At 37.3% G+C, this 26,895-nt stretch overlaps 1 protein-coding gene across 3 annotated transcripts in view; it reads right to left on the bottom strand.

The window, feature by feature from the left end:
- LRRTM4 (leucine rich repeat transmembrane neuronal 4) overlaps nucleotides 1–26,895 on the bottom strand; it is a 451,637-nt gene that overhangs the window by 295,239 nt on the left and 129,503 nt on the right. For all 3 annotated transcript variants that reach the window (XM_064497873.1, XM_064497874.1, XM_026122384.2), the window contains one exon: nucleotides 14,658–14,732. The gene's annotated coding sequence lies outside the window, so the exon portion shown is untranslated. The remainder of the gene's footprint in view (nucleotides 1–14,657; nucleotides 14,733–26,895) is intronic.

Raw genomic sequence — 26,895 nt, 5'->3', positions numbered from 1 at the left:
CAGGGATGCTGAACACCAGTTAGATTTTTATAGACACTTCTATGATCTGCTGATGGCAAAGACTATATAGGAGACACACATAACTTGTACACCTTGGATAATCTCTTCATGTAGTAGTACTCCTAGATAAACTGTAGAAAAACTGAAGTATGAGAAAGAAGCATGGGGGCTATCCAGGCAGAAGGAGCTGGAGATTGTAAATGAGACAGGGTAGGAAGTCTATTAAGGAGAAAGGTTTCTTTTGAATCAACCACACTTACATGGAATTCACGCTGCTGCTGTTATTTATGAACAAACTATTTTTTGTTATGAATACCTGAAAATATTTTTAACACATTTTTAGAAGTATGCTCCCCTTTTAATCAGATAGCATCTTCTGTTAACAGTTCTGACAACAACATTGTTTTGAGAACTGTGAGAAAAGACAGGTGATACTTTATAATAGCCTATAAAGTTTGTATCTCCGAGACTGACAGAAGGATAGGCTTTATGTTACAGAATACAAATGCCTTCTTTCTTTCTTCTGTTTCTATGTATCAGTAACTCTCAGCTGATTTCTCTATCAAGAATTTATGCCATTTCCTGCAGTCTAAACTTCAAGGATCTACAAACTTCTTTTGTAAGGAATTCCACAGCTCAATCACCTACTGCATGAAGGACCATCTCTTTTTTGTTTTGACTCTCTCTTACACTTTTTGTTTGATGTCCCTCAGAACCGTATTGGAAAATGCATTCAAATGGCACAAGGTAGGCAAGGCTTGCAAGTAGCTTCTTTCTCTGAAGAATGTGATCATTCTTATTTGAATGGAAAAGAAAAAGGTCCTCATGTTGGAAAGAGGATAAGAACATATAGACTTAGGTATTCTTTGCAGAAAGCACGAAGCAGGATAGAGGAAAAAAGGCTCTATTAGTTAGCATTGTTGATCCCCATTTTGATGAAAGCTTAAAATGTAAATGAAAAGACAGAGAATAGGGATGAAGCATCTTTAAACTTGCAACAAATCATTTTATATTGATAGAGTCCTGGGCTTAAATCCAAGCACAGCTATTGCCTTAATGCAGACTGATTTCAGGAGACTTAAAAATAGCCAAGATACTATGGTGATTGGCAGGCACTGTAGAGACAGCTGCCAAAGTCAAATTGATTTTTTTTTCCCTTTTGGAGGACTCCAGATAATTTAAGCAAGGATACAAATTAAAGCACACGTGTATGACCTCTTGATGATTTAAAAAAAAAAAACAAAAAAAAAAAAACAAAAAAAAAAACAAAAAAAAAAAACACAGACACAAAGAAGGGAGCTATTTCCCTGTTTCCCCTTACTTTGAGCAACGCAAAGAAAGCATGTACAGACTGACCCGGCAATGCTGGAAAGGGTCCAAATGAGCGATTTGCTGCAATCTTACGCCGAACACGATCATGCCCAATTCAGCTGCTATGCTTACAGTTTCGACAACGATGAACTCCAGGGCTTCAACAAATGGCAATTCTGAGTATTATGCGCTATTAACAGATGGGACCATCTCAGGATTTCACTAGGCAGAAAACTCAATTACACTCCATCTCTAGTTAAGGTAGAACTGCAACAAAACGTTGCACATGCTACACAAACGGGCACAGGTCGAAAGCACCATTTGCAGAAAAACTGCAAATGCAGCTAATCTAGAGAAGGTCCAGAGGGTGGCAGAAGGCATGAGTCTGGGTTTGTTGGGTTTTTTATTTCCTCATGTTACAACCTTCAGTTTGTACTAAAAGGTCAGGCAGGCAAAGGCAGAAAGAAATTTGCTAGGGAAAGGGAGGTTTGGTGCAAGGGGTGGTGCAGGAAGGGGGAAAGCATTTTCTAATCTATGGAGAACACTGCCTGCTTACAGATTTCACACGTCTATGGCTCTTGAGATATTGCTTCCAACAGCAATATAAATGAATTCAAACATGCATTACAGGTCTGATTAATTTTCAGCTAGTGACATTTTTTAAATAAAATACGTGTCAGGTAGTCTTCCTGTCATGTGGCATACAATGCATCTCTGACTGCTTGTACTTTCATATGTGGGAGGTTTGCTGGTATTAGTAAAGCTGAAGCCTCTCATTCTTGCTGGCTGTTAATTTTACAGAGAGGTTTTAAAAAAATACTATGTAGAAACAATTAGAGGTTGTTCATTGCTTTAGCAGTAAAGGTAACAAAAACGGACACATCAACCCGTTCAGTTTGCAGTTATTTACGTTGCAGGAGTATACAGAGTACACTTCAGTGTACAGCTTTTGCTAATATTCATGAAATGCTTGGTCTTCCATTTCATACTACAGAGATGCTACAACCTTCACGGGACTCACATGAAGCAGGCTAGTCCTCTTATCAACTTCCTGCATGTAGAAAACACGTGAATGTGAAGACTAAGGTTAGCCTTTTAAAGCTAATCTCCTCAGTTTCTCTTTACGATCAAAGTGCTCAATGTAGTCAACAGTGTCTTCGCCGTCTATCACAGGAGCCTACGAAGATCAGCCTCATGGTGACAAACATTATGCTTTGAAAATATCGCTTATAGACACTAAGCAACTTGCTAGAAATAATGTTAGAGTTATGACAGTGCTGTATCAAAAAGGACTACAGTACTGCCTTCATGCCAGTGCATCACCCTCTCTATTCACAAATTTCTACAATTAAAAGGCAGCTGAGATGTCCTTCACATGAGATACTGACTTGCCAATTCTACTAACCAAGGGTGAATTCACTCACCTGACAAACCTGTATAAGCTTTGCTAATTGCAATGCTACTGTTTGCACACACATGTACATTCATATATTCTCAAAAGAATGAAATGCCTAACAGTTAAAAAGTCCAAAAAGAAAAGCTCACTAGACTAAATAAAACTCTAAATCCAGGATATAAAAGATCCTACAATATCAGGTATTTTTTCTCTAAAGGGCGTTACAACTTGTGATGTAATTTCCGTTGCAAAGAAAAGATACCATAACTACGCACTTGGCATTAAAAAATAAAGTATAGAAACCTGCTTTGAAAATATTATTGAAATAATGGAACACGCATCGTCATTAAGCATAGCTTTGTTCAGACTGTGAATTTGCCTAGGCAAGGATGAAGTGAAAAAGATCTTAAAGAATCTTAAGTAGTCAGATGCCATTTGATTTCAATTTCATTCAAACTCTAGGTGCTCATTCTCTTGGGCTTGGATTTTCTTATACAGCCAGGCTGGCAAAGCCCTGGTGTCTGTGTCTACTTATTTCAGTGCTTCTTTTTTATTACAAATTGTTATACTGGCACCGGGGTGCGTGTATAAGAAGCTGGTTTATCACTATAAATTTGCCAATGCTAAATGCATCCTTGGCGCAATCACTAAATAGGACCCCTATTTAAAGACCATCTTTGCTCGGTCCTCCAAAACCATTAAAGCATAAGCATACATTATATATTCTGACCAGACTATTAGAAAGGTCAGATGTTGAAAGAAAGCTACCTTTCCGTACCAAATGTAATTATACTTCCTGAAAAATCACACTGCTTGCATTCTGTTTGAAATGCATAATGAGATTTTCATATCGAATCAGCACTGCAAAAGCTCTTTGTATAATACCAAGACTAGAAAGTAAGATCTCTGCTTAGTTTAAATACTGAGCAACAATGACAAGGTGACAAAGAAATTCACTCTGAGCGTTTTGAGCCAGAGCTAGTATGGCTCATCAGGAATGATCCATTTTGTTTTATAAAAATGATTACAATTAAGATCAAGTTTAATAAATCTTTCTTTATAACAGGCAAGTCACAACAATTTCCAGAACAGCCTAACAGAAACTTAGCGGATGGTGTGCCCAGTGTTTAAAACAATAAATGTTTTACCATTTATATGTATCAGCACAGTGACCTAAAAACCATACAATCAAGGATCGAACTCTCACTATGAAACTACTAAGACATATACAGAAAAGCTAGTTCCCCACCCAAAGAGCATACTGCCCAGAATTCAGACAAGTTACAACAGAGAGACAAAAGAGACAAATGAGGGTGGGCGGACAGTAAGGTGAAAGTAAGAAGATGAAATCAGTACATGAAGAATAGTGCAGCAGGAAAATGGAAGCTGCAGCTCTCAGATTCAATGTAAATTCAGGTTTCTGATGTACAACAGTATTATAATCTTAAATTAGATTCTTCATCACAATTTAAAGGAACACTTTGACAAACAGAGGTTATTGTGCGTGGGAGATTACACAAACCTGGGAAGAGGATGAGCGGCACATTTGACATTGACAAAACTCAGTAGTAGTTCTTCCCCCACCCCCCATTGTAGAAGAAGTATAAATTGCAGTGCAGCAATGAAGAGCACTCTGAGTAGCACAGTCTTGATTCTGCCATTTCTAATCCCATAATGCCACAACTACATCCTCAGGATCACTTGGTAAAAAAAAACAATTTAGACACTGAGGAAAAGTCCTGCTGTTGCTCAAGTTCCCAAGGGATTATTGGGGGGGGGGGGGGGGGGGAAGGTATGAAAGTTACAAAGCAACAGCAAGTTGGATGGCTACAACTGAGATAACATAATGGTGAGGGTGCAAAGGACAAGCTTAGCAGAAGAAAGAACAAAGGAAAGTCCAAAGACTGCCTGTAAATTACCAGCAAGACAGGGTTACATCAGATTCAAACTCCAGGCTCCCAAACTTTTTCTGAAGGATATGGACAAACAACTCCCTTTCCTGCATGGCTGAGATCACCATCTCTACTATGAAGATTTATCACTTCCTGTGACTAACCTCTGCATTTACACTAGCACCTGTTCAGAACAGAGTAAACGTTAACATCTAAGGTTAACACCTTATGATATTCTGGGTTATTTTTAACTCAGATCAGTTCTCTCATCTGTTTTAACACAGGGTTGCACAAAGAGCTTTCTTCTCCAGACTAGTGGACAGGAGTAAGGAAAAAGGCGGCCTTTAATTTCATCCAAGGTCAGCATTTAATACTCTCTTTAATGGTAGAATATCAATGTTGGAAGCCTATTTAATTCCTAAAATGTAAAACAAGTATAATCCTTGTAAATAAACAAACCCTTGTGTGAACAGGCTCCTTTGATCCTTAAGAATAAGGCTAAACAAGCAAGGAGAAACATCTCATTCAATGTAACAATCAAAGCATGTCTTTCGTGCTTCTTCTGAGCTGGCAGCTAACAAAAGCATCAATGCATCTCCCAAACAGCCTTTATTCTTGAATGCTTTAATAAAAACATTATTTTATTTAAACGGGGGGTGGTGGTCAAGCTTTACTGTGTTTATCTGAAGTCTTCATCAATCCTTCTTCACAAAGGAATATATCCAAAACCGTCCTCAGTTTTGGAGATTTCCCTTTACTCCACCCTCTTTTTCAGGCAGATTAAAACTACTAGAATCAATCTACCGAGGTTTAACTTTTGCTCATCAGCATATCATCAACGAGCTGAGCCTTCAATATCTAAAGATAAGGATTTAGGTACTCTCATCTCATGGACTTGGTTACATGTTTATTATGCTTTACATGCCTTAATGCCTGCTACACATGAGATTCTGGTTATGTGAACTTCAGCAGCAGCAGCTGATTCTTGACATGCACTAAAACATACATTTTATGGAATAAACAGAAAACGAACAATTCAACTCCATCTGCATACAGACCTGTATAGTATCCCTATGCAAAACTTTTTTTTAAATCACTGATTAAAATTCACCATTCAAGACCATAGGAAAAAAATATTTCTAAAATTAACTTCAAATAACCTCACTGATTTCCAACCTGCTTTTTTCTATTTTGGGTCAGCATTATTGTTAGGTTTTAATTTATAAGCAAATCAGAGGAATGCAATTATTTGACTGTTAAGAGATCAAGACAGTTGCATTAAATTTGTCAACATGCTCAAGATAAATGATATCCAAGTCCCAACATTAAAGCACAGATAATATTAAAAATCTAAAGCTTTCTACAGAACTGTATACAGAGTGCTTATCGAGACTCAGAAAACCCACGTTACTTGAGATACAAGGCTTCTCTAATCCTGCAAACACGTGATGTTTTAATTTTATTCATATCAGAAATTTGTAGGACAAAAAAACGCTCTGTTTAGGTTCTGAAAAGATATGGATGAGATGCAATTTCTATTAAACTTTTCAGATAAAAAGTAATACATTTTCACAGAACCAGGAGTAAGCTGTGAAACACTGTCATGAGACGTTACTGAGGACAAGAATTTAAGGTTAAAAAGAAGCTGATACAATTAGAAATTACAACAATTAGGGAAAAACAAAGCACAATCATTTAAAAATGGCACTTATGGACAGTTTTTCAGAAGATTAATAACTGAGCTCTGACTGGACTTTCCGAGCAAATCTTTCTTAAATGGGTCTAAAATCAAAGCCAAGGACATTTACTTAGCTCCAGGAGCTCTTTACCAAACTCGCAGTTTTTTTTGGCGGGGGGGGGGGGGGGGGGGCTTTTTCCTTTTTTTTTTTTTTTCCCCCAATAGTCAAAATGGTAGGCTCTAGATAAAACAGTCACTTTTCTAAACACAAGCAAAAATCTGACCCTACCTGCCAATTTTTCATGATTAAAATAACAACTAAGTTGAAATGTCACCATGTATGCATGCTCGCATTTGCAAACTGAAGTCAACTCCAAATTCAGACTGGGAACAATGACAGAACTGGACGAGCTCTGGTATAAAACAAAGGCTGCGTCAAACACGCAGAGTTGTGATCTCCAAAAGACAGAGTCCTTTCATGTTACTCGTCTATTGAAGATGTAGTCCAAGACTAATTAGGTTCAAAACCAAGTTTAGACATAACCACAGATAATTTATACCAATGGGTTCCACTATTGCTATTAGTTGGATCCTGACCTGAACCAGCAGTAATACTTCATCTGGACTTTCAGACAAATAGACTGATATAGACAGTGATATATATATAGATTCTATCATGCTCAACAGATGCATGCCTAGCTTTAGAGGTGTATGAACAGCTAAGAAATACAATGCCAGTAAACTGTACTCAAAATTATACAGCAGAGTTCTTGGGTTTTGTAGGACCACTAAAACCTGTCGACTTGCACTTCGAATGGCTTCCTTTCACGAAGCTTTTTGACACATCCTATCCCATCCTCCCTAAAATTAAATGGGGTTTGCATTGGAACTCATAGGTTATAGTCTGGCTATAAAACAGTGATGCAAACATTTTTTAAAAAGTAAAATGCAAAAATCACAACCGGTCCAGATTATTTTGTTTTCCTTTCAGTTTTGCTGCAACAGGCTGTTAGAGTATTAAGTCCATATATACACTTTACTACAAGGAGAGCCTCCTGCAATACACAGGAGATGAAAATGTAAGCTTAGCCTTCCAATCCAGCCATTAGTCTTTTTAATGATTTTGAACCACAACTACCCCAAGATAGCATCTCATTCTCCCTGCGCCCAAGTCACAGAGGCTCAGCAGACTCCTGATTTCTTTGGCCTTTTATTAAACTGAAGCCCGGATGGACGTGAGAGCTAAAGGAAAAGGATTACAGGGGTTTATTCAATGCTGTCAGAGAAAGAAAATCCCTGTCTCACTGCCAGATGCATTAAACTACTGATCTCACAATTGCATAAAATTATCACTGGCATTAAATCTATGCTAATTCAACCCAGTGTGAAGAAAGATGATTTAACCCAGAACCCTTTTCCAATGTCATTCAAGAGCTCTAATTAGATAAGTGTTCCTGTTCTGCCCTCACACGGTATTATTATAGGTATTATTTTAAATGAACTATTAATATTCATTATGCAGAATGAAAATAACTAGGGGGCACTTACTATATAGTTGAGGAATGCTGTTTAGACATATCTGGTCACAGTTTTCTTTTCTTACAGAAACATTAAACTCATGTTACATACATTCTTGCTTAGCATTATTAATGCAAAGGGCACAAAAGCAAATTGGGTGTTCCAAAGTGAACACGAACTGCTAAATATATAATTTCAAGCAATTGAAGAGCAAAACCTCTTTCCTCCTTTCCTTTGTACTCCTCCCTCCTAAACTTTTGACAAATGACAAGTAACTTACACCAAGGAAAGAAAATTTTCCTTATTATACACCATTTGTCTGTAGAACATGTTGCAACAGACTTAGAAAACTTCACAACACACAAATATATACACTATCCGAACTGTGATAATAACATAATGATATTTTAAATCTAACAGCACTACTAGAACTCACATGGCATTTTTCATGTATGGGTCTTCTATATCATTTGGGTCTTCTGTATCATTTACCTACTGTGGTAGAGGAAGAAACCGAGGCATAGCAAGATGAAATAATTTGCCCACGAGATACCTAGAATGGTGGCAGAACAAAAGACAGACTATGCTCCATGCTCCATTTCTTGAAGCTACTACGATCGGACACAGTACAGAAGAGAGTAACAAATGAAAACACAATTTTTAAACAAACAGATACAAACTCTAACATTTTGGGGCCCGGAGTAACTTTGAATTAATGGAGATTAAAAGAAACTTTTCCATCAGAGATATTTTTTTGTACCGACTGTTTCTACAGAGGTGTATTGTAGGCCTTTACATTTTTGCTTAATGAGCTTGGCACACATTCATGTTAAGGCAGACTATCTGGCTAGACAGATCACTAGTCTGATCTAATATGGCAATTTCTATGTTCTTAGGGGAAAAAAAATAAGTAGTAGTGCAATAACACACTCCAGGGAAAAATCTAGAAAGACCTAAAATTAAAATAAAAACATAAAAATTACAATAAACTCATTTTCTCCCTCCTGGGTTGCAATATGATTTTATGCGCACCATTAAAACTACAACATGAGTTATCATTTAAAGCCTTACTTGAAAGCGTCTACGACTAGACGCAGGCAACGGAAATGCATGAATTCTGGTGGATGAAGTGAGTTATATCCATTCTAATTATATTCATAATACATTCATTTGGACTACTGTAGGTATTATTTAGATGTATGCTATACATTCTGCCTAAAATAAATTGAAATAAAAATATAATGCATAGCAGAAAAATATACTCTGTACAAAGTACTGTGTCTCACTGACAAGTACTTAAAAAAAAGGCTAAAAGTAATAAAAATTACTGCTAGAAAAATCGAAGTGTTCTATTCCTAGATTTTATGGAGGCAATAAAAAATGAAAAAGCAGCTCTAGTTAAGCTAGACTGATGAAGTGATATACTGTCAGAAAGGCATTCAAGGTTGCGTGGAAAGAGGTTTAAAATTGATATATATCAAATACAATAATTCTGGTGCATATTAAATAGCCTACATAGAATGCTAGTGCAGAATTTCACCAGATGATTCTAAGTTAGAGTAAATAAAAAAATAAGGTTTGAGTCAGACAAATCTGCTTTGCCAAAAAGCGTGGATGCGGCTGTTAACAGCCATTTTAATCCATCAGATATGGCCCACCTGAGCAAAACTGAAACTTTATTTTATCTGCAGGAGTTCCAGGAATGACCTATAATTAATTTCTGCCATTGAAATTTTCTTTAATTGCAGGAAAAAAAAAGTTTCTGATTGATGCACAGAAGCATGTAGAGCCGTTTTGCCTTTTGTCAGACCAACATAAAACACGGTCACATGTTGCAAATGATTTCAAAGGCTGCTTTCTCTACGCACAGGTCAAAGTAGTAGTAAACCCCTTCCTGGACAGTAGGAAGCTGAGACACTTCTCAGTGACAAACATGAAATGGATAAAGTTTATCCACTTTGTCCACCTCTGTGACTCAGTGATAGGTACAACAGTAGGTCAGGTAAGAAGGTTATCACGGGGTTCACTGAGAGTGAGGCTTTACAGTGTCGTATTTCATTTTTATCATTGAACCAGAGGAGGCAGAGCACTAGGAAGTACTTCGTGTTCACACAACATGACTGAGAAACAATGCAAGGTCATTAACATTCTAGCTACACTCTCTTAAATGCATGGGCTCAGGTTATGACATCTCGTTTATTCTCTTCGGGAAGATGCTTTAACATAATCTGACAATGAAGAATGAACTGAGACTTTCAACACTACCGAGTATTAATCCTCCTCCTACTGGAATTAGATGAACTAAGGAAAAGATTTCAAAGAACTTCCATTGTGGCTGACCAAAACAATCATAAAAAAGGGTTGAACTTCAGAGTGTTCTGGCACATACATTTGATTTGCAGTTACTCACTCTGAAACTCATCCTCAGCAAAGGGCCAGCACAACAGCTACATACCACTCAGGTCATAACAGAACCAGATTTTGAGATAATAAACAGTATTTGGGATCATATCTGAAAGTGAATGGGCTTTGTAGTCTTCCTCCATAAAGGGAAGGATTTTAGTAGCATCATGCTTTCACTAGGATTTAGCTACTTACTGTGGTAAGGCTTATGAAGAGCACTTATCACTTACAATAGCAGAAGCCCCCAGAGTAGATACAGCTACACTAATAGCATCTCACTTTTCAGTACAGGAGTCTTGCCTCTGGGCATGCTATGTATCAGTAGCTCTGTCCATAGAAGTAGTACCTTGCCAATAGAGCGATTCTAATACCTATATAACTCAAGTACACGAGTGAAGAACGCAGTACCATTGCCTCAGTGACTGAATACGAACACTTTTCTCCTGCTAGTTCCATTCAGTAGTGCCCAAACAAGTGCTATTATCTAGTTACATACTAGCACTACGAAATGGATGAACCGTTACCAACAGCAGTCCCTCCGCATCCAAACCAGACAAGATGAGGTAGCCTAAAAAAAGCTAGTAGCAAAAGGCACTAGAAACAACAGCATCCTATGCCTGCAAAATTGCTCAATCCATCCATATTAAGGAATGCAACTCATCTGTTGACAGCAAAAATTGAAAAACACTGTCAAAGATAAAGCAGGCTAGTATCTGGCAGACTAAGCATGCTATCCCAATTATCCCAAAGAAACCGTAACCTCGCTGTCACTTCTTACAGGGGACTTGTATACTCTGACAAAGCAGGAGTCTACTTTTGAAACATTCACACCTACAAATGCTCACCGGCATACGACATTCTGCAAAAACAAGCTGCTTTGTCAGTTCAAAGGGGAAAGCATCCAGGCCTTATGTACACCAGGAAATACTGAATTATTAGCAACAGAATGTTATAAACTTATCTGCTTTACTACTGATCTTAGAGACACCTTTCCCATCTCCCCCTCTATAGGTTAAAGATTGTTTTCTACTTAAAGTCATTAAAAAAAATACATGTGTATCACGTGTATGTACAAGTAAAAGTTGCTCAAGCCTTACCCAAGCATAAAAGGAACAAAGCTAGCAGAAAAATCTTATTTGACAAGGTTGAAAGAGGCACAAGGAGAGATACCCGATTTCTTCCCCATCACAAAGCAACACCTCCGAGTGAGGGAGATGCCTGGTCTTAACAGCTACAGAGCTGCTTCTGACCTCTATACTGAGCTTCCCTTGAGGCACTTAGGGCCCAGTACTTCTGGTCTTGCAGGCATGGAAAACAGACTATTTCCTCTCTCACTGCAGATGCTGTTTTACCTTTTTAAAGATTCAGAAAAGCTACCTTAAAGCCTCATTCTAAGCCAGACAGGCTTGGATTTTTCCTCCAGCTAAACACTGTTTTACAAAACAATTATTTACAAAAGGTACATAAAAGATGGCAAGAGCATAAGACTGATCTGTCAAAAGCAGGAGAGGCATTCTACTAGCTGGTTAAGAATGTGCTCGCTATTTTTGTTGCTGTGATTTACAATGGAATTATACAGGAGTACTACAAAGGTACTAGCTTTTTCTTTTTTTCCTTTCCTTTTGTAGTGCCGCTGAGTCTCTTGTGATTCCATTGCCATGTGATCTCCGTATGTTATTATAGCCCAAGATTCAGAGTTCTTTGAATAGGAGGTAGAAAAAAGGACACCTTCAGTCCTCATAACTGCAGAAGAGGATCCAAAATACAAACCTCCAAAGATCATGGAGGCTCAGAAAGCATAAAACAAGTATTTCCATGATTTTTAATGTGACCTTGCAAATTTTGGAGCTACGCAGAGAAATGACCAAGCAGTAATTTTTAAATAAAAGATAGTAAGGGACTTAAAAAGAGACTGCACAAATTTCTAAGGGACAGATCCATCTCACAGAATTAATCATGAAATATTAAAAACAGAATTCTCCAGATGCCGCCTCCTGAAGTTTCTAAACTGCCATTTCCAAGAAGCTGAGAAAAAAATTCAGAAAAAGGAACACTCTCTATTCTGTATTTGCCTTAGTCACATAACATTTTCCTTAGCATCAAGCATTAGACACTGTCAAAAGTAGACAGCGTCTGCTGACAGAAATGGACTTTTAGTTCTGATCTAATCTGCTCAAGTCACAGTCTTAACTTGTGAATGCAAGAGACAAAAACGGTACTCAGATTTCTATTTTAAACCAAATACTGCACACAAAAAATGCACTGGGCCATTGTTTCCTCTAACATTGCTTTTTTTGCCCTGGACCTCCTACAGAAAAAAAGTTAGTACAACTAAAACCCTTGCTCAGCCAACGTAAAGTAGGCTAAGTAGTTGTTAGTAGAACGTAGTTAAGTAGAACTTTCAGATTATTGGTACATAACTTCTGCAACTCAATATTGTACATGTGTTTTACCATTAAAAGGACAATGAGTATGGTAACTTGTTATATTTACCACGTAGGAATAAATACAATTAAAAAAATTATATCCAGGAAATTTGTCCAGGAACACAGGAAATAAACCCAGTGGAAAATATCTCGTGTAAATGCTAAAAATTGCTTCTCATTCAGGGATTTTGGCATTATCAGAAAGCTTGGTATAACTTTGCTGTATGATATAATTAAACATACAACTGTAGTTTGCTACACTCGGTAAGCAAAGATCTTTTTAAAAAAAAAAAACAGACAAAGCATGAGAGGGGACAAAAGTGGACTGACATGCCTTTGGTCATGTAGTTATTCAGTGACAGGGCCAGACATATTCTGGATTCAAATCACAAGTTCATACTGACTACTTATAATGAAACATTAGCATCACAATTGGCAGAAAAAGCACCGGCAAAAACATCTTCACCACACAAGAATGTCCCCATACAGATTTCTAGTCTAGTCAACGCTTGTTAAATTTATGACATATTTTTAAATCATAGATGAAGGCAGTTTAGGTGTAAAATACCACAGTAAGGAAGATCCAGACAGAGAATACAAAGGCTCAAAAATCACAGTGTGATAGGGTGCTGTGCAGATAGGAAATCAGTCTTTTAAAGTAAACCAAGGGGATTAAATCAAACTTTCAAAGACGACAAGTAAATGATAAACGACACAACTGTATCCCAACTAAATCTTGGGTGTCTAAATGAAATATAGAGGGCTGAAAAGATTATGCAAATTGAAATGAATCAGTGTGAATCAAGACTTACAGCTGACCTAAAGTGTGATGGAACATGCTACAGTCTTGAGATGGAAATTTCAGGTGCACGGATATAGCAGAAAAAAGCTGAACATTTACAGTGTAACACTGAGCAAAACAAGCATCCAATTACACTGGAATTTGTGTTCCATTTCAATTTGTTCTATAGTCCCCAAATACTTCTCTTTATGTAACATTCATATTAAGTTGCATTTTCCTCAGTACAGTACTTCATCTGAAGAGAGTTGTTTTGTACGGTTTTCCAAATACAGTTATGTGTTACCTAGAGATTTAATTTGCTCCATTCATGTGAGCACTTCTAATCCCCAGCTTTCTTAGGCTTAACATATTTATTTTCCCATCCCTGCAAAAAATCACTGTAAAAGTTACACATCACATGAATAAAATATAGTTATGTGCTGCATTGTGTTACACGCCATCAAATCATAACAATTATTTGAAAACCAGAATTTCGGATGAAGATACTAAAACGGTTAAGTTTATTATGTACATATGGCCTTCACAGGCTAACAGAGCAATTTTGCATTAGGATTAACTAATCTTGGTATATAGAATCTTGTCTGCATGAAAAGTATTTTCTCACTGCAGTTTTTGAAAAGCCAAGGTTCCACATTCAATTTAAAGTAAATTTTGTAAATTCTCAATAAACTGGAAGGCTACAGGTAACTGCAAAATAAGAACTAGGGAAAATTAAAGTATTCTTTTTGACCACTTTGTATCAATAATCATTTCTGGAAATGCATCACTGAATACAACTAGGGATACAAAAAAGAATACTTCCCACCCTCTCCATGTAAAAAAATGGCAAAGAACAGAATTATCTTGCTCAAACGCAAATCCCTGACTCATCCTAGCACAGGATACTGTAAAGAGATGTTTACAGCAGCACTTTGTGCAGCTCCAAACCAAGTTTTGGGTGCTGCAAAGAGTTCCTAAAGGAAAGGCAGCACACACTTTAAAAGCAAACAGCTAAATAAATTATGTATTAGAATGTGATTCTCATAAAAGCCCAAGAGTCTGTTTTGGTAACCCCTCCCTTAACACAACTGAAAAAAAACTTAGTTTCTACACATTCTGGCAAGCAAAGTAGTTGCTTCCCAACGTGCAGCTGAACAACGTTCCCAAAAGCGCTCTCCCAAGAAACCCTCAAACCCTTCGAAGGAAAATAAATCGCTGTTGCGAAACACTGTATAGAATGTACAAACAGTACCTTACTTCAGGTGAAATTTCTCAGGATCATAGTTGTTTTCTGGGAGAAGCAAATTAATACACATCGACAGGTAACCTAGAGAAGTACAGAGAAGCAGACAGATAAAGATGTTAGAGTCAGATACCCGAGTTGTTGATGTGCGATTCCTTAAGTAGGCTTGATTTATATTTCCACTGAGCAGCACATTAAAGAAAACAAAAAACAAAAAGCAACCACCCACACACACACACGCACCCCAGGGTGAGCATACACTAAGGTTCTACAACTACAACATTTTTCAGCAGCGTTGCAGTTGCTTTGTCCTAAAATTCACTTGTGTCTTTAGTAGGCAGAGTTGCACGCTTTTTTTAAAAACCTTGTAAGACAGACAGATTGTTCTATATCAGTAGGTCTGATTACTACATTTGGAATTCAGATTCAAAATTTCTCAGAAAAGATTTCAGAAGAGTTCTGGTCTTAATTTATTTCTCCTCTTCTAACTGTTAGGGTAAGTACTTACTTAAAGTCACACAACAGAATAGAATTAGTAACACAGAAGTTAAGCAATGTGTTAAATGATTCAAAATGATGCTGTATTTATTTTATTCAATATTACCAGCAATTACAAATCATAATACAAGAGTCTTTTGACCTTTAGAATAACAACTGATGCAGTCTTTTGCAAGCTGATCAAACCAGCCTCCCCAAGAACACAGGGAAGGGAAGGACGAAAGTCAAGTGCTGTAATTAGCTGCATAATTTTCCAAAATAAAATGTGCAATCTTCACCTCTTTGGCACTGAATGGCGTCATTGGGGCTGCTATCATTAAGCTGCCATCGCTGCACTATCATTACGGAGCTGATAAGGAAAGGCGAACACTTTGAGACCCACTAGAGGATGTGTTTATTTCCCAGCTTCCCTCAACTAATGTATTTATGTACTTATTTTTGTGGATGATGGGATTTTGAGGACAGGAAGGAAGGTCAGTGACATTAGAACCAGCAGGGATAATAAGCGTTTTTCTCAACAGGAATCAAGTCTGATGCTCTAATAATCATTGCATGTTAAATCCTAGCTTCTTTTCGGACAATGACAAAACTTTAAATGACTTGAACAGGGTCAAGATTTCACTTCAGGCTTGCCAACATTTAGACACCACAAGAATAAAGTCAATACAAGAACTAGAGCAGGAAGAAAGGGGGAGGAGGGAATTCAAGTCTTCATTCAAGCAACATTACTTAAATAAAACTCCTTCCTGAATCTATAGGAAACGATAACATCTCATGAGGGTATGAGTTACACAATATATTTGAAAAATAAGCTAGAAAATATTGCTTGCATAATGAAACAATAAGTAGTTTAATTATTCTTGCCCCAGAAGTATGTTGTCATATAGCGCCTATTCACCTCTTTGGGTATTTCTAATACTGGATGGCACTTGAACTAGACATTGTAGTATTTGCTAAATAATTGACATACATTGAATTATAGCTACTTTTTTTTTTTTTAATAACTTACTTTCATCCCTTGCTATTTGCAAGAATCATGTTTACTACTAATAAAATTAGTAATCTCTTTTTTTTCCTCTTTTTTTTTGATCTGGAAGAACACCAACAAACAGAAAGGGCAGTATTTCACCAAGGTAAACTATCTCACACAGAAACACCCTGAAGAATTTCTGTTTCACCAAAGAAAAAAAGAGAAAAATACAAAGCCCCGACAATTTAATATCTGATGTAATTTAATACAAAGAATGCTAAATATTACACAGAAAGAATATCTGTGCTTACAAAACACATAAAATGTTTAGCAGCCCATTGTAGTATAAACAGGCAGGGATTAACGGAGTCAAACAGTTCCAAGTCATCACACACCAAAATGAGGAGATCTCTAATTACTTTTGAAAAGCTGTTTTTGTGCCATGACCTGTGGAGAGGAGGGTACAAGTAGATATTTTTGCAGCCAGAATCTCTCAAAGCTACCACGCGCAGAATTGAGACTAGAGATTTTACTAAGAACTGAGTCACCGAGCTATATACTATGCTGCTGCTGCTATTTATTTACACCAAAAAATAAGCCTGTTCTTTATATTACAGCAGCAGAAGCTTTTTCCCCACACACATTTATATAATGCAAGCACAGAGTAGAGAATGAACACTAGAACCTAATTCCAGAAACCAGGGCTTTCTTCAAATGTTTGAATTCAGAAAAAAAGGCCTGCCTTTGTCATCCACGTAACTGATTATCCAAAACTGTACCTCCTGGCCAGCCCAAGGCTTACCATGCTTCAGTTTGGGGTAAAGTCGAGCCAGCTAAATCACTATATATACTATTAAACCCTTAGCCTTATTAAGTGTCCACACTTCACTGAATGTTTTATCATTCCTCAGGGAAAACAAAGCTTACAGGTCATTAAGTAGATGAAGGAAAGCAAACTTATGTGCTAAGCCAGAATGATGTGGCTGGTGTTAACTGTATGACAGCATGCCTCACAAATATCTTTGTGATAGCTGATAAGGCCATAGCAAATCTGAACTGAGCATTAAGCATTCAGTGTTACTTCTACTTGCCATCCATTAACAACAGGTCCAGAACAGGATGCTCCTCCCCTACTCTCAATGCAGGTGTCCAAGTGCAAGAGGCTGCAGTCTTTTTCAGAACTACTGCTGCCACTGCCAAACCCCTGGATACTTTTTTAAGAATCCTCTCATCACAGTCTTCCTATGACCTCCACTGCTGCTGCCGTTATCCTCATTATGGCCCACATTCCTCTTGCGCATCCTTTAAATTTCCTGACATTCAGTGAAATAAATATTTTTTGCAGTATAGGATACCTAATAGCCACTTACAGAGCTGCATTTCTGATATGATTATCAAGAGTTACTTCCTATCTCAAAGTAGAGCTTTCCTTTAAAACTTCCTCTGCAAGAAGAATCATTTACAGCGAGAAAGCAATGTCAGCTTCAAGCAAGTCCAGCTTTACTAAGTCGAAACACCCTGACAAGGAGCGTAAGTCTTCAGCAGGTAGCAAGATCAGCAACATATCATTTCTTCTTAAGCATCTAGAAATAAAAGTGAAACACCGTGCCAAGCTTACTATCTTGTTCAACGTGTCAGAATAATTTAGGAATTTAATACGTGGTTACTTTTTCACCTTTTAACAGAGAACTTTTATTCTGAAGGACTGGAAACTCAACTACATTTTTCTACATACTTTATAGAAGAAAATAGCACAAAATCAAAAGAGAACATATCTGATAAAAGGAACTTAAGAAACAGATGAGAACTCTGGACAAAAAATTTACTTGTTTGCATCTCAAAACAATTAACTGCACACCAAAGCATCAGTCATTTGAATTGGTCTAGAAGCCTCAGTGGATTTGACAGGAATCCTCAGAGACACAAAGAACAATGTTCACATATCCGCTCGCAAGACCAGAGCGTTATTTAGACTTTATAGAACCCAAATCATCACACCAAACAGATGGGTCTGATTCTTTGCCAACCCCCTGCAGAGCATGCAGGATCTACATGACTTCAAATGTTCCTGCTATTTATTCTTCTTACAAAACACTGGGTACTGTGCAAAGACCAAAGCTTAATATTGAAGAGCACTCATCTCCTTGGTTTGAAGTGTGAATTACCAATAGGAAGAGAACTAACTTGGCATTAAAAGTTTTTGCAAGACCTAAAAACTTCAGAAGAGTAGTCAGTGGGATTTTTCCTTGAGGCCATAAGGCAGAGAAAAACTCCAAGGAAAAGCAAATGCCGAGGGATGGAACACAGTAAAAACATTCACAGGTTTTCAGAGTATTTTCATGAAGATAAAAAGATTTAATTATTCAAACACAATTAGAACTGAAGAAGCCTGTGTCAATTAAAGTGACTGATAAAAGTTTATGGTTGTTCTAAAATATTAAATTGGCCAAATTCTTTTCTTTCCTAGTTGGGCTTAGTATCTCCTCATGAAAGATCAGATGATTTTTCTTTTTGTTCACCTTCCAAATATTTTATCAGTTTTTAGTAACGAGGATGATGCTTCCCTTTCCTGTGTTATGCTGCTGTCTTCTACAACAATAACAAGACACAGAATTACTTTCTCCAAAAGGAAGTTAGCTTGTGCCGACAACATCTATGTATCCTACGTATTTCATTACCATAATAATTATTTCCTAAACTTTCCCGTTAGCTTGATGCAGGCAATTTTCTACTATATTCCTAACATCAACTGCTAAAGAAATGAAAATGGGTGTTGCTTTGCCTTCTGTTCTAGGAAACAACTTCTATTAAGTATTTGAGTTTTCCTTGGCAACCAACCAGATTAAATGATACAAAGCTGGAAAAAAAAAATTTCTTACTATGACACACATATAAAGTCTTCAACTTAAAAAGTCTTTAAGCTTATGTTAAGAGTCATAAGAAACTAGTAACACTGCCTCTAGCTGAAGGGCCCCAAATTTTCATAGTTACACAAATAAACAGAAAAAATATAACAAAAGGACAACAGAAGTCCAAGGCAGGTGATAAATTCCAGTAGGACAGAGGAGAGGTATCACTGTCTTGTCGCAGAGAACCTGTGCAAAAAAAGTCTTTTTGACTGTGTTTCACAACTTTTTTTTTTTTTTTTAAACAAGCCTATAACTCAACCCAGAGTGATTCTTTTTTCTGCTAAACGATAACATAATACCCCTTATGCTTTGCCAAAATTTAGCCCTGGTTGAGCTCTTTTGACTTGTTTCGTATAAGACTACTAAAGGGCAGAATAAACTCAATGCAGCAAGCAAGCCTTCTGTCTTCCTCCAAGCAGCTGCTTTGTTCAGTGCTTCCAAAATAGGTATTTCCACCACCATATAGAGAAAATCATCACTCAAAACCTTTCCCAGCTTACTTCTCCACACTCAGCCTAGCATTTTTAGTTCAAGGAGGGTTCTTCTCCCTCTTTACTGCAGAGCTTTTCCAGTCATTTACATATTTTTTCCTTTCCCTAAAAAAAAAAAAAAAACTGTTAAGAAACGATATACATATGTATACTCTCTCTATATATACACATTCCTGCATGTCGACTCTTCTTCAGCACCAAGGCTTCTCTTCCAGATCTAGAGCAGCGTTTTCCAGAGCGCTCCTCTTCCAAAAGCATCTCTGCACAGACGCCAGCCCCAACCAGCCTCGCCGGCTGAGGCGCCGGCCCGCGCCCCTCCCCCCGCGGCCGGCCCGAACCGTTAGAACCGTTAGAACGCACCTGCGCTAATTATGGGTTTGAATTTGAATCGCAGTCCGTTTCCCCCCCCCAACCCCCCCGCAGCTGCGCTTCCCAGCGCACCTGGACAAAAGCCGTATTGTAAAGATAGGCAGAAAAAAAGAGAAAGAAAAGCCACACCCTGAAGTACCTAGATTAACCACCATTTAGATAATGCGTAAAAACACTGGAATATCTCTCAGTGCCCTACTACACCAAAGCATTTTTTTTCTATAGGATTGACTTGTAAATTCAGGGAAGTGGATTAAAGTATATTCCTCAACCCAAACATGCAGGCTGCAAGCACTGAAGAGAAGCCGACTTCTGTGCTCTAATGCAATGCCAAGTCCTAGCAGACCCTGGCAACTGTAAAACCCTCTCACAGCCTGTGGCAGCTGAAATACATTACATCAGGCTGTGCTGCACTACAAATTTAGCCTGTTACTCAGCCCCAGAAAGAAAAGTGTGAACTTTCTTTCAGTTTTGCAACACCTTTCTGAGGCAATTTAAATGCAGGCAAGACTTGCGGCTTTTGCTTTAATGTCAGTGTACTCATTTCAATAGAATTTGAACTGGAGGAGACTGAGAATCATTCCAATACAGATTGATCCATTTGCAGAACATTACGTGAGACATCTTGCTAAACAGATCTGAGCAGCTTGTGATCTATACAAACTGGACAAACTTAAATACAGTGACTTATTAGCAGGAAATGAATACTGTTAAGGCAGATGAAGGTGAATCTACTGCTGTCATTAGTGAAAAACAAATTACTATATGCACCCTTCTCTCTCCCATTCTCCCTAGAGAGCTACTTATATCTACAGGGCACAAGTATAACAGCAGCATTTATGTTAATATACTTGACCAGAGACTGGAAAATATCTTTTATGAATGAATGAAATCCTCGACCCAAGGCAGGGAACTTGTCTATACTTGACAACACCATGAGGCAAGCAGTTTCTCCCAGCTTGGAAAGAGATACGTTGTACATCCTTTCACACGGGATACGTTTGAAAGAGCAAAAAGCATGCTCTGGAATAGAAATAATGCTGCTCCTCAGGACGGGCTATCTGTCACGCTATATAGAATGCTGGCATTTTGAAGTGGACCACTTTGTCAGGAGGATTGTAAGCATCATATGTAAGATGTTTGGGAAGCCAATCAAGTAGATGAAGGTCTGGAACAGGAATCCCTAAACATGAGTTTAAACATGGGATTTCTCTTCAAGCATGTTAGCTTTGTAATCCTGGGCAAATTATTTAGGAAACCTCACCGGGTTTTATATGAAATGTAAATAACAGCTACCCTATTATTATGAAAGGGTACAAAATGGGCTTCTCCAGCTGTCAGGTGGGCTGTTGAAACGATGAGTGCTGCTGGGGCTCTATGTTGTAAATGATGCTGTGGCACCAAGATGTTGTCTACATCTAACAGTGCTTCATAAGCTAGAAATAAGAATCAGGGCCAACTAGCTCAAGTGAACTCTCAACAGCTGTACTCTTTCTGGTACTCAAGCTAGCATCTTTGCATACACAGAGCTCTGCTGTGAAGCCATACAAGTTTATTCATCACTATCTCAGGTATCTCTGGAGCCTTGGATAAAGGTCTTATTATTAAAATGCCAGTGACTGATCTTGACTGAAAGGCCGAAAAGACAATTACAATATTTACTCTTACATCCTTCTATCGAAGTAAAACGAAGGTGATAATCACAAGGTGCTTACTATATAAGCCTGATGCCAGTCCTCCTCCTATTTTACCTAAAACTCAAAAATATGGTTCCTTCTGATCCTGCCATTTGCCATGGAAATTTTTCTTCTCTGCATTCATTTTTCCCTGTCCTCCATTCACTTCTTCCCTTTACAGCTTTTCCCCTCCTTTACCTGTGTGCACCCCCCCCCCCCATTTAAATCTAAAAATCTTGAGGATAGAGATTTCATGCATTGGCAACGTATTAATACACCATCCTGCTCTCAAAATCCACTAAGTGTTTCTCTATAACAAATAATATTTCTCCTTTTCTATTAATTTGTCTTTTTTAAGTACACCACTTAAAAAAAAGATGGAGTTGTTTTCTCTTGCATTTTTAAGGCATATATGCAACAATCCTGCTCACCTCAGTAAAGTAAGACTGCCTAATTGCCAGCCTTACAGCCATTATTTGCATTAATATTGTGAAGTAAACCTGTTATGCATGCAGTGCCATAACAGTAGCCCAAGCAGTTGTGTCTGCTTCTAGGTGGGCTGGGAAATGTATTGCTGAACACTTGCATCGCTGCTGACCATCCAAGGACAGACTTCTCTGATTAGATTTCAGAACTGGTGAGGAACTGACTTTATCTATGGCCTCCATTTCCTGGACAATGTTATTAATTTATTCATTAAAATGTTATCAAATTATTGAAAACAAATCTCCATCCTCAGCATTAGATAACAGCAGCTCTGCTTCCCATCTCAATGGTACATTCACTTTAACAGGACTTTAAACTACCAATATTGTTTAGTGCTTTTATTATTACCATTACTCAATTCAGCCAAGCTTTTTTCTTTTCCTTCTCTTTTTTCTTTGCACTCTGTTTACAGTTTTTAATGAAGTTTTAATCTTCCCTGACATGTTTATTCAGGTTATTTGTTTTACAAAGGGAAAGGGCTTTAAGTATAGTTGAGGAAATCAATGCTTTTTTCAACCTGGGTCCAAATCTCTTTCTATGTCTCCCTAATCTCCTTAGACATATGCAAGGTTAGTACTTTTTCTTTTCTTTTCTTTTTTTTTTTTTTTTTTTAAGATTAATTCAAGTTAAACTCAAATTCTTATGGCAGAGCTGAGAATTCTGAAGCTCCCCTAAAGAATAATTGATTCCAAAATTAACTTGAGCCTTCAGAGATTCACAGATAAATTTAAAAAGCATTTTCAAATAACAGTGGATGAAGTAACATGGCAAACCTTACACTGACATCAGTCATAGCAAACCAGTATTCCCTCAGTATCAAGAAACGTGTATTCTGTTTTGTTCTGTTCCTACAGTGTTTGCGTATTTGGTTTTAAAATGAAACGCACATTGGGTATATGTTGGAGGGATGGCCTGAAAAATCTAACTGCAAGAGCAACAAGTGTGAGTGGCTGGATTTTATCTGAAATAACGTAGCATCAACTGTGGACAACTAGCTCTCAAAAATCCAGCTCTTTGCTTGAAGTTTATTGTGTAGGAAAGAAATTCTACATCTATATAAAGCCATTTAAACACTAGAAATGTGGCAGACATTTAGACTTGAACCACTGTGCACTTTCCACACTATGGAGATGAACAAAAGACATGGGGAAGAAAACAGAGGCAAAGGATCCAGCAAATTCCTTCCTTCAGACTGAGAAAATACTGAAGCGTGGAGTTGCAATGTTTAACTGACATCCAAGGACTATACCTATTCTCTTGTTACCTGGATTAAATAGCCTTAGGGCCTTACTGCAACACTTTGAAGGTTGGAAAGCATCATTCCAGCCTTTCACTACCGTTATCAGGTTTAAATGCAAGAGCACTTATCATTCCTTGCTCCAGACCTGCTATAGTATCTTTGCAATAAAAGGGTGCCAACAGGTAAGGATTTAAGTACCCTACCCACAGTAATTTCTATGAAGGGTTTCTGTCCTGTAATACTGGTGATACCTTATATGTAAGATAGCTAATAGGATGCTTCCTGTTTAATTTTCTGAGCAATAGAAGTATTTAAAGAATATTGATGTAGTCAGACTTAATTTACTCCATTCTTTTTTACACGACTTGTAATAATTTTTCACCATCCTCATGCTAGTTAGCTATTATTTAGTAAATGAATGACTTCATTTAATTTAGTTTGAGATTTAATTGTTCCTTATTGGAAACGTCAGCTTTCACAGTTCATTAATAAGGGCACTGGTGGAAAGAGAGGAAGGAAGCAGGGATACAGAGTAATAAACTTATTGTGCAAGTAAGGAATAGCTTTAGTTAAAGTTATGTCCACCTATTTGTTACAAGTCCCTCTTGAACATTGGTCTCTAGATTAACATTACTGTGGATATTTGCTGGAATTCAACAGACTGGCTTCTCTGACAGATGCTGCCTGCTGACAAAGATATACAACAGAATCCTTCTTGAACTGTTAAGGCTCTCCTCCCAGTTTAGCTGGCAGAAAAATTCTGAGATGGCAACCAGCCATCTTCCTGCGACAGTGGTTTAAATACTCAGATGGACAAATAGTTCTTTCAAAGAGGGCCAGACGCTGGTCTGAAAATCTGACTGAGGGTGCAAAACTGGGATTTCCTGGTGATGTGCATGCTGGAAAATCTTTTGAAAATATGTGGAATATTTGCAGTCCTGATCAAGGAACAGAATCCCACTGTGTCAGACAATCCATAGTAGAACAGCAACAGTAGATACATACTGCTGAATGGTAACCACCTTCTTAAATAAACAAATAAATATTGCCTTTAATCTGTACAGTACCTCAGTTACTCATATAAATTATGAACAACAACTACTCCCCATTTTTCTGGATTGTAGCAATAACAAATCCATTAATGCAAGACATTAAATATTACTGTGCTGAATGAATTCCTGTAAGTAGTCCAAAATTACCGCTTTTTAAAATGTATTTACTCAATGCGCATGTGAAAGAAATACTAAAAATATGTTACTTCTTTCTTTGCCAAGTGGAATGCGACTAAAATAATTGTATTAAAGTTCTGTCTTCAATGAAGGCTTTAGAGTATTTTCCAAGCTTTGCAGAGTCAAAGTGTTTTTTAAAAGCTATGAAAAACTCAAGAAAATGATTGACTTAGACATAATAACGTCATATCCATCCACTAATTGGAATACATTAAAAGTTCAAGTCTGATCAAAACTTGTCACTCTCAACCACCAGTTAATATTAATAAAGTAGATTACTGGCCAGCCAAACAACCCTCCAAGAATAACCTATGGAATCTTTATGACATAGTCAAGACTCATAGTTAAAACTGATCTATGAATCCAGCAACATAACACTACAGTAATATATTATTAAGAGAATGTGTCTTGCAATACACATCCTGTGTTTTGTATACTTTCTCTGTAAAATGCTTTCTAAGCTCATTTAGCTCAATTAGCATTTATGAAACACTTTCTATGAAATGGCTTTGACTTTCTGTTATGGGGCTCTGCCTTACACTGCTTGCACATGCTTAAATGAAAGGTTCCCTGCAGGTTTTCAGAAAAGAAAAAAAATGCAATTTCATTTCTTAAACAAGTAAACAGTGCGTAGAGAATTGCATAAGAAAAATACAAAATTAGAAATAAGCTTTTGTATATTTATGCATAACCTCCAAAAAGACAATAGCTGAAAGAAAACAGCTTCAGCATGGGAAATTTATTACACACCAAAAAAAGCAAAATTGGCTTTATTTACCAGATATGAGAAGAAGAAAAAAAATATGCAGTGTTGCCTGTAGCAGAAGCTATTAACAGCTTAACTGAAATTGTGGAGAAATCTCCACTGATTTTCAGGTGTGTTGGTTCAGGCCCTACAAATAATAGCACCACAGTTTCACCCACCCCTAGTTTTGCCACAAACTTGCCCTCCAGTTCAACAAAGCATTAAGCATACCCTAAGCCCATCTGCATTCAGCAAACTGCTTAAGCAGATGCTTCATTTTAAACAGATGAGAAGTCCCATGCAAGAGAAGAGCTTTTGTACTTGAGATGCTGCTGAGTTGGACTACTGGCTTGGATCTCGGTAGTGGAACCTGATTTCCAGAGATGCAAACCACTTACTGCTTCCCTTTACTTCAAATAAAACAAAACCAAAACCAGAGCAGACCACCAGCCCGTTATTAACTCTGTTTCCCCATGAACAACAGTAATGGACTGATTTTACATAGTTTACATATTGTCTGGTTTAAACTAACGTTTCAAAAGCACATTCAGATTCTAAGAAGAAAAATACTGTATACATACAAAATAGTGTTATAATAAACACTCAACTGTACAAACTATAATAATCTTTTTTTCCCTTCCCAAACAGCAAAGGCAAATGTACTTACCAAGGTGAAATTACCCCATCTTGAAGAGTCTACGAATGGAAAATTCTAACATGATATTTTCTTGGATGAAAGCTCCCATACAAATGTAAATTATTATCATTAAAATAATGATTTCTTTGCCTGGTTTAAGCTTTGCAGCTCACTCTGGAACTGAAAACTGCTCCCTGCTCAATGAAACTCAAGGGTGCAGTGTAAATTTTCCACAGCATCTGGTTTTCAACTAAATTCTACAGGCATATGATCAGGAGACAAAATCCCATTAAAGATGACTTGTGAGTAAGCGCCCAAAGTAGTTGTCTTTCAATTATAATTTCTAGATAATGTGAAGGTTGGTCATTACTACAGAGCTTTTTAAATACTAGTTCATCAGTTCAAATCTGGGTCAGGTAGGAAGTTAAAAAGAAGAAAGCCTCTAAGATAGCTCTTAGGTGTTCTATATCAGATATGTTAGTCTTGGGCAATTCCCAGTTGACATTTATACATTTTTATATATTTTTTATATTTTTATATATTTATATTACACACATATATGTGATAGCTATATAAATATATATATATTCTCCCAGTTGACATTATGTCTGTGTGTGTGTGTGTGTGCACGCGTGCACTGAATAAACATGCTATATAAGGACAACAATTGGTCAAGCCTCTAGGTGTGTTCGTCTCTCCCTCCCACACTCTCCAGTTTTACAAGAAGTCTGAATATCTGCTTTGCCTTCATATGTAAACTTTTAGCAGTCTCTAAAGCATTCTTATGATGGAAAATCAATGGCCTGCACACTTTTATATTAGCCCTTCAAAACCTATTTATAAATGAAACTTAAAATTGGAATGTTATTGTGAGAGTTTAGGGAAGTTCTTCTGGAGTTTAAAATAATTTCTTTGTACTTGTTGCATATCATATTTACCAACTTAATTAATTTACACAATGCTGTTTAATGAGAGACTCCGTCCACTTCTCTCCCTT

This window comes from Dromaius novaehollandiae, chromosome 26, assembly GCF_036370855.1.
Source record: "Dromaius novaehollandiae isolate bDroNov1 chromosome 26, bDroNov1.hap1, whole genome shotgun sequence".
Taxonomy (NCBI): Eukaryota; Metazoa; Chordata; class Aves; order Casuariiformes; family Dromaiidae; genus Dromaius; species Dromaius novaehollandiae.
Note: the sequence above shows the minus strand (reverse complement) of the source record. Positions and strands in the feature narration are given on the sequence as shown.